The following is a 7,314-nucleotide window of genomic DNA, read 5'->3' as shown; positions in this document are numbered from 1 at the left end:
AATTAATTAATTTTAAATAACTCATGCAATTCTGATAAAACTCATATTACTATGAATCCATGTTTTGCTGATGCCTTCTCCAGTGATGTATTACTAATTAATTTTCCAATTTTTCTCAGCTTTATAAATTAAGGGAGGATTTTTTTTTTTTCTTTTCCAGCTATGGTGATTGTTTTTCCAGTAATTACTTGTTTTTTTTAACTTTGATTTTAGGTCCAAGAGTACATATGCAGGTTTGTTACATAGCTAAACTCATGTCACAAGGGTTTGCTGTACAGATTATTTCATCACTCAGGTACTAAGCCTAGTACTCAATTGTTATTTTTCTGCTCCTCTCTCTCCTTCCACCCTCCACCCTTAAGTAGGCCCCAGTGTCTGTTATTTCCTTTTTTGTGTCCATGAGTTCTCATCATTTAGCTCTCACTTATAAATGAGAATTCACAACATTTGGTTTTCTGTTTCTGCATTAGTTAGATAAGTATAATGGCCTCCAGCTCTATCCATGTTCCCACAAAAGACATGATCTCATTCTTTTTTATGGCTGCATAGTATTCCATGGTATATATGTACCACATTTTCTGTATCCATTCTGTCTTTGATGGACATTTAGGTTGATTCCATGACTTTGCTGTTGTGAATAGTTCTACAGTGAACATTCACATGCGTGTATCTTTATGGTAGAATGATTTATATTCCTCTGGGTATATACCCAGTTATGGGATTGCTGGGTCAAATGATAGTTCTGTTTTTAGCTCATTAAGGAATCTCCACACTGATTTCCACAACGGTTGAACTAATTTACACTCCCAACAATGTAGAAGCATTCGCTTTTCTCTGCAACCTCAGCAGCATCTGTTATTTTTTTGACTTGTTAATAATTGCTGTTCTAACTGGCATGAGACGATATTTCATTGTGGTTTTGATTTGCATTTCTCTAATGATCAGTGATATTAAGCTTTTTTTCATATTCTTGTTGGCCACATGTATGTCTTCTTTTGAAAAGTGGTATCTGTTCATATCCTTTGCCCACTTTTTAATGGGGTTATTTGTTTTCCTCTTGTAAATTTAAGTATCTTATAGATGCTGGATATTAGACCTTTGTCCAATGCATACTTTGCAAATGTTTTCTCCCATTATGTAGATTATCTGTTTATTCTGTTGCTAGTTTCTTTAGCTGTGCAGAAACTCTTAAGTTTAATTTGATGCCATTTGTCAATTTTTGCTTTTGTCGCGTTTACTGTTGGCGTCTTCATTTTGAAATTTTTGCATGTTCCTATGTCCAGAATGGTATTGTCCAGGTTGTCTTCAAGGGTTTTTATAGTTTTGGATTTTACATTTAAGTCTTTAATCAATCTTGAGTTGATTTATATATATGGTGTAAGAAAGGGGTTCAGTTTCAATCTTCTGGATATGGTTAGCCAGTTATTTCAGCATCATTTTATTAAATAGGGAGTCATTTCCCCATTGCTTGTTTTTGTCAGCTTTGTTGAAGATCAGTTGGTCGTAAGTGTGCAGCCTTATTTCTGGGCTCTCTATTCTGTTTCATTGGTCTGTGTGTCTGTTTGTGTACCAGTACCATGCTGTTTGAGCCACCTGTGACAAACCCACACCCAACATCATACTGAATGGGCAAAAGCTGGACACATTCCCCTTGAAAACTGGCGGAAGACAAGGATGCTCTCTCTCACCACCTATTCAGCAGAGTATTGGAAATCCTGGCCAGAGCAATCAGGCAAGGGAAAGAACTAAAGGGCATCCAAATAGGAAGAGAGGAAGTCAAATTATTCCTGTTTGCAGATGACACAATTCTATAACTAGAAAACCCCATAATCTTGTCCCAAAGCTCCCTCAATCGATAAACAACTTCAGCAAAGTTATAGGATACAAAATCAATGTACAAAAATCCCTAGCATTCCTATACACCAACAAGAGCCAAGCCAAGAGCCAAATCAGGAATACAATCCCGTTCACAATTGCCACAAAAAGAATATAATACCTTGGAACACAGCTAACCAGGGAGGTGAAAGATCTCTACAATGGGAATTACAAAACACTGCTCAAAGAAATTAGAGATGACACAAATGGAAAAATTTCCCACGCTCATGGATAGGAAGAATCAATATCATTAAAATGGCCCGCCTGCCTAAGGTAATGTGCAGATTCAATGCTATTCCTATCAAACTACCAATAACATTCTTCACAGAACAAGAAAAAACAATTTTAAAATTCATGTGGAACCAAAACAGTTGGAATAGCCAAGACAATCCTAGGCAAAAAGAACGAAGCTGGAGGTATCAAGTTACCTGACTTCAAACCATACTATAGGAAGTGTCATTTTTCCCCCTATTTGTATCTTACCCATGCCCTCTAGGTTTTATGTGTGTGCCCCCAATGGCACGTAGCGGTCACATAATTATTTCAATACCTTCTGTCTTCTTTTTCATTCCCAATATTGTATCTTTTTTATTTCTCTATGAGTCTGGCGAGGGGCATGTGGTGTTATTTGTCTTATTCGTCTTCAAAAATTATCAGTTTTTGATTTACTTACCTTTCATTTTGTTTTCTGTAAGTGGAAAAGTATAAGCCATATTTTAATTTTAGGGAAACACTCTACTAGACATTTATTTTTGTCCGTTATTACATCCATTCTAACATTCATACACATATATATTCAAATTATATATACCAAAGTGATGGAATATAAAATCCTATACAATTCACCCTGTCATGCACATCACTGCCTGTGACAGCTGATAGGGAAAACAGTACACATCGAGGGCATAGATCTTTTTGAACCGCTGCAGTAGCTCAGTACTGAGACTGAAGTTTGCCTTATTCGGTGCAAGCTGCACGAAAATTAGTGAACAGAATTTGGTTGGAGATGAAGTAAAATAATCAAGCAAAGAGTGTAGGCCTACAATTGAAAGCAGTCTTCTCTTTGAGTTTATATCAAAGCTGAAAGTATATCACATGGCAGTGAACTTGAATTCCCCATATTCATTAACAGGCTTGAAAGTATGCAAAATTTACATTATACTTATTTTTATATATGTTTTTCTTTATTATAATTACAGGCAAGCCGAAAAAGTGGGCAGCTGCACGCAGCTGCAAAGGCTGCTGCCCAGCCTCTAGCTCACTGAGGACGCAGTGGGAGCCAGAGGGGTAGTGCATCACAGCCAGGGGAGTAGCGTGTGGACCCCATGAAGGCCTAGGTGAGGCTGATCCCATTCCCTCAGTTGTTTGGGGAGTCATGGGCAGTGGCACGGGAGGAGGAGCTGGCATGGTAGATGGCAGTCCAGCCCACCGCCACTGCCACACAAAACCTAGGGTACAGATGTCATTTCTGATAACAGATTGAAATAGATTTCATGATTTGCATATATATTTTAAATGCTTCTTTATACACATGCTCTTACACACAGATATGTATATATATATGTATAAATTTTGCATTGGTCTTAAAGATCCATGAGAAATTTTACCTATTGCACAGTGGGCCTAGCCACGTATTTGATGTGTGCAATCTTGGATATGCTCCTGCTGTGAAACCACAAATGTGATTTTAAAAAATAAATAAAAAGGAGAGAGGTCCTCCTGCTGGAATTGGAGTCAAACAAAGATGTTCCCAGATAATCTTGCTACAAATGTGGATATTTCTGTCCACAGTGAGGCTTGGAGCAGACTTCTGTGAACTGCCCATAGTGTCATTAGTGTCATTAATGTCTCACCAAGGCACATGCTAGGAGAAATTGTTCCAGTAAGTTCTATCAGTGAGAGTCTTTTTGAAAAGACTCTACAGAGCTATGTGAAAAAATTAAAAGTACTAGTTCACATAACCCAAATGGAACAATGTTCTGGATTAATCAGAACTAGATTTAAAAGGAGCTGCTATGTCTCAAGGGCAAATGATTTTCTTCATAGATGGTGAGTGTACAAAATAGGCTCAAACATGACAAGAGAAGAGTGGTATGTTCTACCCTTGATATGATCCATGAGGGTACCTCTGAGCTCACGGCAGGCTCTGATATGACCTATGCTGTGTTCAGCTAGCAGCTCGGTTTCTGCTGCTATCCTGTTCCCCAGAGAGAAATGCACAGAAGAAAAATTGATGGACTCTTCCTTTCAGAACACATCTAATGACACAAGGCCTTTTTTTTACTTTTAAGAAATTGGAACATATGATACTTGCTAGGAAAATTGATGGACTCTTCCTTTCAGAACACCACCAATGGCACGAGGCCTTTTTTTACTTTTAAGAAATTGGAGCATACAATACTTGCCATATATATATATACATACATATATATTTATATAAACACACACACACAAACACATATATATATCTCACTATATGTATATAAACACACACACACATATGTTGGAGTCCTAACCCCCAATAATTTACATGTGATTTTATTTGCAAACGGGGTCTTTACAAAGACGGTAAGGTTAAAATGAAGTTATTAGGGTGGGCCCTAATCTAATCTGACTGCTATCTGTATAAAAAGGGAAAATTGGAGAAGAACACATACAAAGGGAGAATATCATGTGAAGATTGGAGTTATGCTGCTACAGGCCAGGAGTCCTGAAACAGATCCATCCTTGGTGCCTTCAGAGGGATCATGGCGTGCTGACACCTTGATCTCCAACTTCTAGCCTTCTGAACCATGAGGCAATAAATTCCTTTTGTTTATTTAAGGCACTCAGTTTGTGACATTTTGTTACAGCAGCTCTAGCAAACAAACACAATGCTGGAATGGATATTTCAGCAGAAAAACCTAGAGATTTCCTTTAGGATGTGGCTGTTTGGAGGTACTTTGGAAATGTTACTCCTTTACATGTTAGATATGTGTGTCAGAAACCTACACCTATGTGTTTCCAGGAGACACAGGCAGATCATCAGTAAAAATAACAGATGAGTTGTAGAAATTTGGATAGAAAAAATCAAGAATTTCTTCTGTATACTTTCCCTGGGTATTATGAAGGTAGGTTGTGGAGCTGTATCATCAAGACTTGGGACTTGGACTAAGACACAAACTATAACATAAACCCTTGCCTTGGTACCTAGAGAATATTGAATTTGACTCTCAGGTTCTGTATAACTATTTCTCTTAGAAAGGAATATGAGATGTAAATACAAATCGATGTCTGGATAACATAGCTACAAAGAGACTGAAAACATTGGACTTTTTAGCTGTCGTGGCATGGGGTGTAATCAAGTCTTCCCCTACACTGTCAAGAAATAAATTAGAATTGTTGAAAGATACAACATTACAGCTAGGTAGTTTCTGTACCACTGTAGGATGACTATAGTTAACAATAATATATTACATAATTTCAAACAGCTAAAAAAGGATATTGAACATTCCCAACACAAAGAAATTCTAAATGTTTGGGATGATGTGCCAATTACCGTGATATAATCACTATACATGATATGTATTGAAGCACCACTATGTATCCCATGAATATTATTGTCAATTTGAAAATAAAATAAAGTACATTATAACAGATGACTTTTGTTCACTTGTTTCCAAACTTAATGGCTTGATCACAATGCTCACACCACCATACAAAAGGGAACAAACTTTGAAAGTAAGATCCAGTGAAATGAACACTAGCATGCAAATAGTAACAGTGCCTGGATAAAGCCACAAAAGAAGTTAGTGAGGTAAGGGACTGCAAAGGAAGCTAGTCTAGCTGTGGTTCCTTCCAGAAATATTCTGGGACCAAATTTACAGAATAAATAAAAAAGGATTGACTGGCCTACCTTAGCATATGTTTCTACCACATACTTATGTAGCAAAAAAAGAAGGGCTTTCCTGCTCTGCAAGATACAAAATTTTTCAAAAATTAAAACAAACAGGAGCCACCCTTCCTGTTTCAAGGCTTGAAAGTGCATACTAGTGACACTACACACTAGTGTAGTGCTTACAAAATCGAAAGGATTTTTAGTCAGGAATCATTGTGAAAAATGTTCAGACAATAGGACAATCAACAAAATTTACTTCCTAGAGAGCTGCATTTTTAATGATTTGCTTACAAATCAGCACATGCTGTTAAAAAGAAGAGATTTCTAGTACTTGTTTTCCTAATTAGAATGGGCAGCCAGTATGTTAAATGATTAAAAAGAACTGGAACCAGATTCAGTATCATGAAAAACAAATTACAAATTTTAAAATATATCGAGTTTAAAGCGGGTCAAATCAGAATTATGAAAAATACAATTCTCTTAGTGTATATAGCATAGCATATAGTATCAAATCTCCATTTAGATTTTATTTCTCAGAGGAAAAAATTAACAGATTCCCGTGACACTTATTTTCATTTGTCATAGTCAAGGATGCGTTTTTAACTTTGGGGTACTGAAATTGAGTGAAAGAAAAAGGGCTCTTTGAACATAATTAATTTCTCTCTACATTAAAATAATCTTATTTTGTTTGTGGACTGAATTGCCTTCTGAATAATTGAGAATTGAGAAAAATGTCTGGTCCCAACTGAATAAGTTGCTTTTGGGTCAATTGGATGGTAGATTTTTCACACACACATGCACGTACTCATACATACACACATTTTTTACTACATTTTTAACTTCTTAATTGGATTCAACTGACTATGCTTAATACTAAAATTTATAACATCGTACCATGGATCTGTTTTCATAGCAATAAATTTTCAGTTTTCTGTTTATGATTCCAGTCAACAAAAGGACTACGAAGTGATTTATTCTTTAGGTAATTTCAGATGATACATTCGAAAGTTTTTGGGAGAAACTTTTCTAGTCCATACTCAAATGCTCTTCATTATTGAATGCATATTTAGATCAGGTTCTTGAATTATATTGATCTGCTGCCTCCTTTAAAAAATAAAATTTAACTGAAAATGTTTTTAAAAATGGCCTCCCAAAAGATAACTACATCCTAATGTCTGAGGGTTACTTTATAAAGACAAGGGCGGGGGAAATATGCAAATGCAATTAAATTGAGGATCGTGAGATGCAGAGATTATCCTAGACCATTTAGGTAGACCCTCCTAAGTATAAACACATGTGTTTTTCTAAGAGAAGCCCATAGGGAGATTAGACACAGGCAGAGAAGAAGGTAACGTGAAGATGAAGCAGAAAGAGATTGGAAGATGCTGGCCTTCAAGATTTAAAGTGATCTAACAATAGTCAAAGAATACTGGCAGCCACCTGAGGTTAAAAGAGGCAAAGAGCACCTTCTAGAGAGTCTCCAAGAAAGGTGTGTCTCTTGCCTATGACTTGGTTTGGACCTAATTTCATAGTTTAGGACCGCAGAACTCTAAAAGAATAAA

This window comes from Macaca thibetana, chromosome 2 (genome assembly GCF_024542745.1).
Source record: "Macaca thibetana thibetana isolate TM-01 chromosome 2, ASM2454274v1, whole genome shotgun sequence".
NCBI lineage: Eukaryota > Metazoa > Chordata > Mammalia > Primates > Cercopithecidae > Macaca > Macaca thibetana.
Note: the sequence above shows the minus strand (reverse complement) of the source record.